The 11,144-nt window shown below is 39.2% G+C and overlaps 1 long non-coding RNA gene across 1 annotated transcript in view; it reads right to left on the reverse strand.

Moving 5' to 3' along the window:
* Nucleotides 1-6,574: 6,574 nt before the first annotated feature.
* LOC116546478 overlaps nt 6,575-11,144 on the reverse strand; it is a 176,454-nt gene continuing 171,884 nt past the window's right edge. The window contains exon 3 of the long non-coding RNA XR_004266729.1: nt 6,575-7,444. This is a non-coding gene — a long non-coding RNA (uncharacterized LOC116546478). The remainder of the gene's footprint in view (nt 7,445-11,144) is intronic.

The following is an 11,144-nucleotide window of genomic DNA, read 5'->3' on the forward strand; positions in this document are numbered from 1 at the left end:
GGCTGCAATCAGAAAAACAGAAACCATAGTAGGTATTTTAACAGAGAAAGTTTATTATTAGAACTGAGTTAAGTGCTAGTCAAATGAAAAAGCAAACAGGTAACCTGAAGATAACCCAGATTGCAACTGCAGGAAGCAGCTGTCCTTCTTAGGGTTAGGGAGAACTGTCTATTACTGTTATGGCAGTAAATATCCATGGCTAAAACCACACTGAAAGGAATTATAGGCAAATAGAAAAGGCTAATCCCCTCCATCCTATTCTGTCTTCAAGTCTTGCTCTAACACCCTTTATCAGAAGATCCTAACACCTGACATACCAGAAATAGAGTTTGCAGGTTCCAAGCACCAGCATTAAGAGCACAAATACAGAAGGATGGATTTGATGCTGAGAGATTGAGAGATGATAGCTTAGTAAGTGATAAATATAGGAATCTTGCCTGCTAAAAATTTAGATGCTTAGAATTGTATATGGAAGCACAAAATATTCTTTAGTAACATTGGAATACAGCAGAAGAACAGCTGAATAAGCAAAATGCAAATGGGAGACCTGGAAAGAAAAGTTAATCTCATATCATTGAAATGGCTTTGGTAGCCAGTAGAAAGAGACCCAAGTGGAAAATATCAGATTTTTGGAACTTAAAATGTTCATATGATTTAAGCTACATGTCTATATTTAAAAAGCATTCTGCATAAAAGAGAGTAGGGCAGAATCTTGTTATTTTCCTAATGAGACAAAATAGATTTAAACTCATTAGGACCACATATAGAATATTGGTTAAGCACTGGGTTCCTGCAGCCAGGAAAACCTGGTGCTAAATGCTGTTGCTGACTAGCCCTGCCAATTTACATTTGTCTGTGTTTCCTGATCATTAACATTGAGACACAAAACTACCTTCTTCTAGTTGTAGTCAAACAGGGTAATTTTGAGGTGTAAATAAAATATGCTCTTAAAATGCTTAATAAACACACTTAGCCCATAGTAAGTATCAACACATGGGAGCCATTATCAGTGCATCTGCCTTACCCTGTCCTACCTTCATCTGGTCCTTGCTATATCTTCTTCAAAAATTTAGAAGTTGATAGCTTAGGTCTGTTGTGGAAGACAGCATGTCAGGAAGAATTCTTGAATTCAGAAAGTTAGCTTTATTCTTGTTCTCTGCCTATAAAATTAAGAGCCCTGATTTTTCCCCAGCCTTTCTCATTAGTCTAGACTTGTCCAGATTCCTTTGACTAACTCTGAACTTTATTTTATACCCATGACTCAAGGAATGTTTTTCCCTGCCTAAAGAAAGTCCACAATTTTCAGTCATGCCCTGTATTCCCTGAAAGGCTTCTGTAATGGGATAGACTGTCCTACCTCAAATTAAGCTCTCATTAAACCACATTAATTCATGAGTGAATTGCTATACTTTCTTCAAAAATTAATAAGTTCACAGCTTAGGACTTCTTATGGATTAATGGACCCCTTGGGAATTAATGAATTCACAAAACAACACTTGAGTTAAACTCAGATTAGAATAAAACAAAATACCCTTCTTCCTTTCATTAACCCAAGTTGATCTTCAGCTTAAATGGGTAGGTACAACTGTGGCCATTCTGATGTTTTCTCCACAGATACGCATTATCAGTCTTCACTGTTCTCTCTTGTAGTTTGCATTCCTCTGTTTTCTTCATAAAGAGGTTGAGCATTGAGGAAATGAGCAATTAAAATTATTTTTTGGCATTTGTTCCAAAGATGGAAGAAAAATTACATTCTGTTACTAAAATGCAAAATGAAAATACATGAGGAAAAGCTCTGTGGAACCAGAACCAACTAAAGAATCTGATCTGAATTTTTTTTTAACAAGAACAAAGCAAAACAAAACAAGCATGCATTTGCTCCATCTGTCACTGGCCCATGGAAAATAGGGTGGGGTCTACCCAGATTTAATTTGTTGACACAATGACATAAGGGGCAACACTAATTTAATCTTGTCTTCAAAATCAAATAATGATTAACCACACTGAATTCTTCCCACAAATTTCATTACTATTTTTTATTATTCTAATTATCCACAAAAGTCCTGTTTTTAAGGGCAGACTTTCTATCATGGGTTATTACAATTGATTAAATGAGAAGCATCTAAAATGTTTTCTGTTTTCTTGGAATCCCAATGACGTTACTAATGCAGACTCAGATTTGAATAACCACAGCTGAAACTATAAATGGAAGATGGAAATTATGCCTCCAGATGTGGGGAGTGTTTCACAATGCACATCATTCTCCTGCCTCTTAATCTAAAATAGTAGTAATAATGTTAACATAAAATAATAGGTGATTCATGGTTTCAAAGCAAGTTTTTCCATGGTTAGATATCATATTTTTATTGTGTGACCATAATTTTTACAGGATTTTCATCAGAAAGATAAAGAAGAATTGATGAAATGATAATTGCCTTGGGATAAAATGTAAATTCCATTAATTTTTTGAAGGTTTAGACTTTTGCAATTGTTAGCTTGTTCCCGCAGTTTATCTCACCCCTGTATCTTAATTCCTATTTTCAGGGCCTTTCTCAATTCTTGATGCACTTGTATTGTATAATTTCATTATTTTGGCACCAAACAATATTGAGGAAGAAATTACTATTATCACTCTTTTATGTTTGAGGAAACTGAGGTTCAAAGAAATTCAATAATTTATTGAGCAAAGTCACACAGCTAGCAAGAGGCAAAGCTGGGATTGGTGCCCAGGCTGACCCAATGCCAAAATTAATGTCTTTTCTAGAAACCTATATTGTCACAAGCCCTGATTTCCATCTCCTTATTATTAACCTCAGGAAAGCTCCTGAAAATTTTGGCATGCTTATAAAAGATTTTCCAAATTAATCTGCCATAGACTTTAGGACAGAGGCTAGTTCTGGTTACTCTCTGCTTCTGGAGAGTATAGTACAGGGTTAGCAGCAGAGGATCCATTCATTAGAACATCTTTTTTTTTTTTAATTGTACTTTAGGTTCTGAGGTACATGTGCAGATCATGCAGGGTTGTTGCATAGGTACACACATGACAGTGTGGTTTGCTGCCTTCATCACCCTGTCACCCACATCTGGCATTTCTCCCCATGTTATCCCTCCCCGACCTCCCCACCCACCTTCCCATTATCCCTCCCTTGGCCCCTCCAACAGACCCCAGTGTGTGATGCTCTCCTCCCTATGTCCATGTGTTCTCATTGTTCAACACCCGCCTATGAGTGGGAACATTTAGTGTTTGATTTTCTGTTCTTGTGTCAGTTTGCTGAGAATGATCATTAGAACATCTTTAAATGAGGGACTGGGATTTCTATTTAATCTGCACTAATGGAGTCCTACTGGATAGGGAAACAGGAAACAGAAAAACGAAAGGAAAAAAAGAAGGAGAAAGAATGGGGGCTGAAGACAAGGATAAAGAGGCTCAAGAGGTCCCAGAGGAGGACTGGTGACACAAGATGGCTGCGAAACCCACCCAGGTTTTGGTTGACCTCCAAGAGACCTTTTCAGTAATAGATGAGAAGAGTGTCTATGAAATAATTATCAGGAGCAGAATGCCAGGCACAGAATATTTCTCCATTATCTGCTACAGGCAAAAGAAACTCAGGTTCTTAAAAACAACTTGTTCTTTTCTACTCTCACACTGTTAAATTATAAATCCTCAAAGCTAGAGTGTTAAGCAAAATTTAGCAATCTTAAAAACAATACTAAATAGCATTTACTTAGTTAATAGTCTGGATCAGACATTCTGCTAACTGAGGTAACTGCCTGTATTACCTCATTTAATCCTCACAACAATTCTATGAAATAATTACTATTATTCCCCTTTGTACAGATGAATGGGATGAAGCTCAGAGAAGTTAAGTAACTTGCCCAAAATCAGAAAGGAATAACCTTTCTGAGTGTAAGTTTGATCTTCTGTAAATCAGGGATTATAACAGCTCCCTATTAGAGTTCTGTTCGAATGAAAAGAGAAAATGCATATATATGGGAAGAGAGTCCAGCATACAGCAAACAACAGGCCTTCACTCAGTAACTTAAAGCAGAAGTACAGATGTGGTTTGAATGCAGGTGGTTAAGGTCCCAGGTGTTACAATCAAATACAGCAGTCAAAGCACTTGCTCTGGTATATTCATCTGGATGGGTTATCTTGGCTCTCTAAGCTAGCCTTGTTTCCTTAGTTCTATATGCTAATACACAACAATGATAGAATATGCCTTATGGGGATATTGTTAATAATCAAATGAGGTTATTCATTTAGGTAGGTAGAATTCTACTATGCTCTGTATGATCTCTGCCCTCTGGTGTCATTACTTTCATAATCCCCTCCCTCTGAGTGTGAGAGGCACCTGTGACTTGCTTCTAACTAATAACATGTCAAAGTCAATGGTATATCATTCGTGATTAAGTTCCATTATATAAGACAAGCTTGTCCCCCTGGCAGCCTGTGGACTGTGGCCCAGGATGGCTTAGAATGTGATCCAACACAAATTTATAAACTTTCTTAAAACACTATGAGATTTTTGTGTGTGTGTGATTTTTGTTTAGTCATGAGCTATCATTTGTGTTCATGTATTTTATGTGTGGCTTAAGAAAATTCTTCTTCCAGAGTGGTTCAGGGAAGCCTAAAGATTGGACACTCTTGATATAAGACTTTGTTTTAGCAGAGCAAAAAGAAAAATTCCCCCACTGGCCTTGAAGAAACAAACAGCCATGTTGTGAGCTGCCACGGAGGGGCCATGCAGCCGGTAACTCCAGGCAGCCCCTGGAGCTGAGGTAGCCTCCAGTTGACCATCAGTAAGAGGGCAGGGCCTTCAGCCATGAAGCCACAAGGAATCAAACTGAGAAATCCTGGAAGCAAATTCTTCCTTAGTTGAGTTTCCAGATGAGAATGCAGCCCAGCTGACACTTTGATTGCATCCTCATCAGTTCCAGAGCAGAGGACTCAGCTCGGACTTCTGACCCATAGAAACTGACAGATAATAAACGTGTGCTGTTTTAATCTGATAAGTTGTAACAATTTATTATGCATCAAGAAATAACCTAATACATACATATAAAACATTTGGCACTGAGCCTTGTATGTATTAGTTTTCAAAAAAATACTACATGTATCTTCTACATATGTCAATCAGCAAACATGTTTACAGAGTTCTTACTTGTGTATAATACATCTCTTTAAAAAACAATTGCACTTAGTGGATTCATGCCTTCTATATAGTTAAGAAAAATACATTTTTAGAATTTTCTGGTTAACTTCTCCTAATAAGATCCAGAATTACAGAACACTCTTAGAGGCTCCAGTTAGCTACATTGCAACAAGGTCTCAGAGAGGCTGTGGATGCACAAGATTCAACTGTGTACCTGGAATATGAAAGGTCTCCAAATAAGGAGTGAATCTCTAAAGTGGATGGATAGGAAAGACTTTATATAAACCATGTCATTTATTTTTAGGCTTTTGTCATATTATTAAATGACAATTTTTAGCAAACTGAATGATAGTAGCAAACTTCAGTTTACTCATGTTTAGCCATGATACAATACACACATGCTTTTAAAATCCTCTCTAACAGCTGGTGAGAATTCAGCCTGAGACAAATTCATAAACATGTATTTTATAACCAGCTTGGTGAGATATTAAAAAAATGAAGCCAGCTTTATCAGTTATTCAATAAATGTAAATAGAATATTTTCACAATATAGGCTGTTCCTGCTTTAAGTCTGCTGATGTTTAGGGGCTTCTCCAAGGCTGCTGATGATGGGGGGGATGCTCCTTCTCTAAGGTTGTTGATGTTTTGGGGCTTCTCCCTCAGACTCCAGTTACCCCTAGAGAAGGGGATTACACGACCATGGACACACTGACAAAAGTATTGAAAGACAAAATAAAAGAAGGTCTTCTTCTTGCCATACACTAGAGCTCTCCTTGGCTACTACTTCGGAATAAGGACTCCACTTACACAACTTTTCCATACCTAGTCTAGCGATGTTTTTCATTATATTAACCTCGAAACAAGAGAGGACTAGTTTTTATTAACCCATCCATTCCTTCAATAAATAAGTTATTGAGTATTTACCCTATACCAGTAAAATAAAACAGAAGAGGCTAAAGAAGTTTAGTGACTTAACTGATGTCACACATTTGAAATGCAGAAGAGTTGGGACTCACACCTACAGCCAGCTCTGTTGGTCTGTTCCCAACATGTCCTCTGGCCACAGCAGAGGACAATTACTTGTTTCTGTCATAATGATGTAAGATTCAGGGACATGAATGAAGCTGGAAGACACCATTCTCAGCAAACTAACGCAGGAACAGAAAACCAGACACCGCATGTTCTCACTCATGAGTGAGAGTTGAACAACGAGAACACATGGACACAGGGAGGGCAATATCATACACCGGGGCCTGTTGGGGCAGGGGAGCAAGGGAAGGGAGAGCATTAGGACAAACACCTAATGCATGTGGGGCTTAAAACCTAGATGATGGGTTAATAGGTACAGCAAACCACAATGTCACATGTATACCTATGTAACAAGCCTGCACGTTCTGCACATGTATCCCAGAACTTAAAGCAAAATAAATAAATGGATAAACAACTTTCTAAAATTAGAAACAAATGCAACCTCAAGGGGAACAATGTCAGAATTAGTTCTGAAAGACAAATGATACCTTGTTGTTCTAACAGGTTTTGCTTAGGACCATAATTGTCAGGGACGTACAGAGATGTGTGCCAATCCCAATACTCAACACTTGATGACCCCAGACTGTGCAGTGGGGAGGCACTGACTCATCACCTAATTACAGCCCCACAGTCTTCAGATTGCCCAGTGCCTTGTGTTGATATTTTGGTTTGTAATTTTAAGTCTGCTATAAACTACTGCTCTGAAGGATACCTTCCAAATAAACCCTCTCGGAAAGTTCTCCAAATCATTGAAGGAAAAACAAACACCACCACTTATTTCAAAGTCTTTCCCATATTGCACTCCCAGTACTTGCAAACAGTTATACTAGCCATTAATTCCTTTTTTCAACAAATGTTGATAGATCACACCTCCTAGTTGGGGGACACAATCACAATGAAATTGATTTCCACTGGGCAAGAATAACTCTCAGTCACTCCCCCTTGTGTCTCATGCATCACTCAGCACCTGCTCACAGTCTTTGCTATAAACCACCTTTAATTTCTGATGCATAGTCCTCACAAAAACACATTTTGTTATTTCCAGATCTTGTACAGAGTTTGGCATATATAGCTACATAGACTAAATGAACGGGCATAGAGAAAAAACAACCACTAAAGAAAGGACTCTTAAACCAATACCTTGGAAAAGTGTTGATGAGTGGCTGACAGTGTGGGCTGTGGAACCAAGCTGCATGGATTTGAATCTCGGTTCTTCCATTCACTAGCTGTGCATGATCCCAGGCACATCAACTTCACTTTACCTGTAAAAGAAGGATAATAATAGCAATTATCTCATAGGACTATTGGAGGAATGACAAAAGCTAACAGGTAAAAAGCTTAGTACAGTAACTGACATTTGGTAAGCACCCAATAAATGTTAGCTATCATTATTATAAAGAATATTGAATATTTCCATCAAAATTAGATATCTCTTTATATACTGTATAAATTCACTTTTCATAGTAAATTTGAGAAAACTATCTTATCTTCCATACCAGCTACCTTTGGGAGAGTAATTCCAAAGTCACCATCATAAACATAAGCTATTGTTTTATAATCGGGGCAGGAAGAAACAAATGTTGTTTTTAAAACTTAGATCTATAACATGAATTGGTTTTATATTCCGACTCCTTCTTCTCCCCATTGTTGTAAGTACAATTTGTTAATTCCTTTCTGTGTTCCTGGTCCTATGCTAAACTTTCTTTCCACTCTGATTACTCTTCACTGGTTTCAAGCCAGACTGCCTAAATTTGCAATCTTGTTCTTCTACATCCTGTCTATGAGAGCTTTACTCTCTGTGCATCAGTATCCTCATGCATCAAGTGGGAAAATAAGTTGGACTTACCTCTTGGTATGGTTAAGTTGGCGTAATACTGCGCAAAGATCGGTCCCCAGTGAGTTCTAGCTATTTTACTGTTACTGTGAGATCTCAGGACAATATATGACCTCATAGCTGTTTGCTGAACACTTGGTATTATGTTCTATGAGCAGCAAGAGCAATGACTCAGTGCTAGGATAGTACAGAATGGGTAGCAAAAAATGCAAAGTGTTCCATGAAGCCGGAATATGTGTCACTCCAAACATGAAAGCCAAAACCCTCTTCCAGATGTTGAAGCACTCCTGCTTCAAGGCATGCCCAAAAGCCAGGCCTCCCCACTTTGCTTAGCAATGAAGGCCAATAATCCACCTTAATTTGGAAAATTCCACTCACGTTCCTGGTCTCTGGCTTTCCACATGTCCCCACGAGCTTTTATGCCAGGTTTGAGTTCCAAATGTTGAAGGGGAAGAAAGAAGGGAATGGAAGAAAAAAAAAAGGTAGAGGAAAGGTCGGAAATTTAAACTGAATTGTTTGGTCATGGAAAGTCCCTTTCAAGTCTCCTTAATTCTTTATTTGGATTCCATTGAGTGTGTGCCAAAAAAGAAAAAGGAAAGATTAAATTCTCCTATCAGATCTGGCAAAGAAGTGCAGCCAAGCAGCTTAAGGAACAGATTAGCTTGCCTTGAAAGCAGAAGTGTCGATACACAGGATGCCAGCAGGCTACAAGGACCCCTCCTTAGAGGCCTTGGCATTCACTGGCCCTGGGAGAGGATTGCAAGAGGAAATTGGCCCACATATAATAGCTTGATACTCAAGGAAGTACGAAACATTCCCTCTGCCCAGGGGTGGAAGGAGGCTTTAGGTACTCATGTCTTAGCTAGTCGGATCCACTTCCCTTTGAAGAATAAACTTTCACATCCTCCCCACAGAGAAATACAAGATTTTGTCACCAACTTTAAGGGGTTCATGGACCTCAGCTATCCCACTCACAGACCTTGAACCCTGTCTTATGAGATCCCTGACCTCTTTGACAACATCTTCCTGCAAGTCTTTCTATTTTTCACAGGCCTCTTTCCATCAGCCGTCACTAAATTCAAGACACTTCTTTTTAAACTAAGATCAGATACAAAATTCAAAACATGTCTGTCTGTGCCCTGTGTGTCTGTGTTTAATTAAAAAAAAATAAAAAAAACTGGCAAGTTTAGTGGGGGATAATAATGTGAAACACTGATCCTTGGAGTAAATACTGGGCCCTACTATTATCTCCTGGAGTAAATATTGGTCTCTACTTTTAGCTCCTGCAGTCCTGGACCTGAGTTTTAAGGAAAGTTACTCAGCATTTCAGAGTTTTCAATGTCTTCATGAATAAAATGGGAATTTATTAGTCACCTGTCAACTTCTTCAGGTTTTGGTCAGGTTACATTTCCTGTGTGTCAAAGTGATTCTCTAATGATAAAAGGAACTATAGAAATATGAAAGTTTAATGAGTATCACATGACAGACCCTGCATATGGGGACATAGGTCCCTCCTTCCCTAAAGGGGCTCCTGCGGAGTGAGGAGGTGGCTGAGGAAGGCAATGACCACAGTCCATTATGATAAAGCATTCTGATAAAGGCTTTATGAGGCCTTCCAGGGAGGAATCCATCCCTTCTAAGACAATTCAGGAAGCACTTCCTGAGAGAGAGAAGCATCTGAACTGAACACGCCAGAGTGGTGAAGGGAGCCAGCTGAGAAAAGAAGGGACAGCATCTTTCCATGAAGGGAATCAGCATGCTCAAGATCAAAGAGGAGAAGTGTAATAATAATTACTGCACCATATGGTTTGGCTGTGTCCACACCTAAATGTCATCTTGAATTCTAGCTCCCATAATTCCCATGTGGTATGGAGGGACCCAGTAGGAGGTAACTGAATTGCGGGGGCAGGTCTTTCCCATGCTGTTCTCAGATCTGATGGTTTTATAAAGGGCCTCTCCTGCATACAATCTCTCGCCTGCCACCATGTAAGATGTGACTTTGCTCCTTATTTGCCTGCTGCCATGATTGTGAGATCTCCCAACCATGTGGAACTGTGAGTCAATTAAGCATCTTTCCTTTATAAATTATCCAGTTTAAGGTATGTCTTTATTAACAGCATGAGAACAGAATAATAGACTGCATATCTCAGTTCAGGCTGCTGATATGGGCATGCATACTGATGCTGGGAGTCTTGAATTAAAACACAAATACTGAAAGGACATTGCAGGGTCATGAAGTGGGGAGGAAGAGGGAGAGAGTAGGGAACAAGTCCCCTCTCCAGTCTCCTCACCACTCTGAGAAAAGGCGGGGCTTTGCTGCTGAGAATATTGATTTCCTCGACTCCCATGTTTTCCTGTGTCCCCATGCCCATGGCTCTATTGAGGGGAGATGCTACCAAAGGCCACACTTCCTCAGTGTGTCAGATTCTTCCACCTGCCTTTAGCCTCTCCAAATTTCAGATCAGAGGGCATTTTTAGCTCTTCAAGGTCTTTGGGATCCTGTCCTTAAGCAAGGGACCCAGGTGTATATCAAGAAAGCTGAGCCCACTCTCTGGCAGAGGAAGGCAAGCCTGTCATTCACATAAAGAGCATCCTCTAAATGATTATGTGTCTATAAGTGCATGGAAACACTGGGGATTTAGCAAAACCAAAGAAAAGTACTTGGAAGCTCCCTGCCAAATACTTATCTCATTAAATTTTAAGTGTGTTTGTGTTTTAAAGGGAAATGTAATCCATATGTTTCTGATGGACTTAGGTTAAACATATCCAAATTCTTCATAATCATTTCTACCATCCAATAAGTTATTGGAACTTGGATTTTAGTCTCAAATCTTCCTCAGAAATAGAAAGCTGTGGATTTGTTCTAGGAGTAGGAAGAGTAGGAGTAGTAGGAAGGAGTAAGAAAAGCAGGTGGGACAAAGTTCAGTTTTGTGTTTGATGCATGGAAAAACAAATCTCCCTAAAACAAACTCTTCCGTGACAGTTCTCACCTGCCCTTTATCTGTGGCATTCAGAGTCACCCTATTCATTGGGAAGGTGACCTCACATCTTCCATTGTCTAGGACAGTCCCAGTCAATGCCACTTGTCCCAAAATCATTGTCTACAGTGCCCATTTTTATTCTCTAAA

The sequence above is a fragment of the Sapajus apella genome, unplaced genomic scaffold (genome assembly GCF_009761245.1).
Source record: "Sapajus apella isolate SASKATOON/1434 unplaced genomic scaffold, GSC_monkey_1.0 scaffold5, whole genome shotgun sequence".
Taxonomy (NCBI): Eukaryota; Metazoa; Chordata; class Mammalia; order Primates; family Cebidae; genus Sapajus; species Sapajus apella.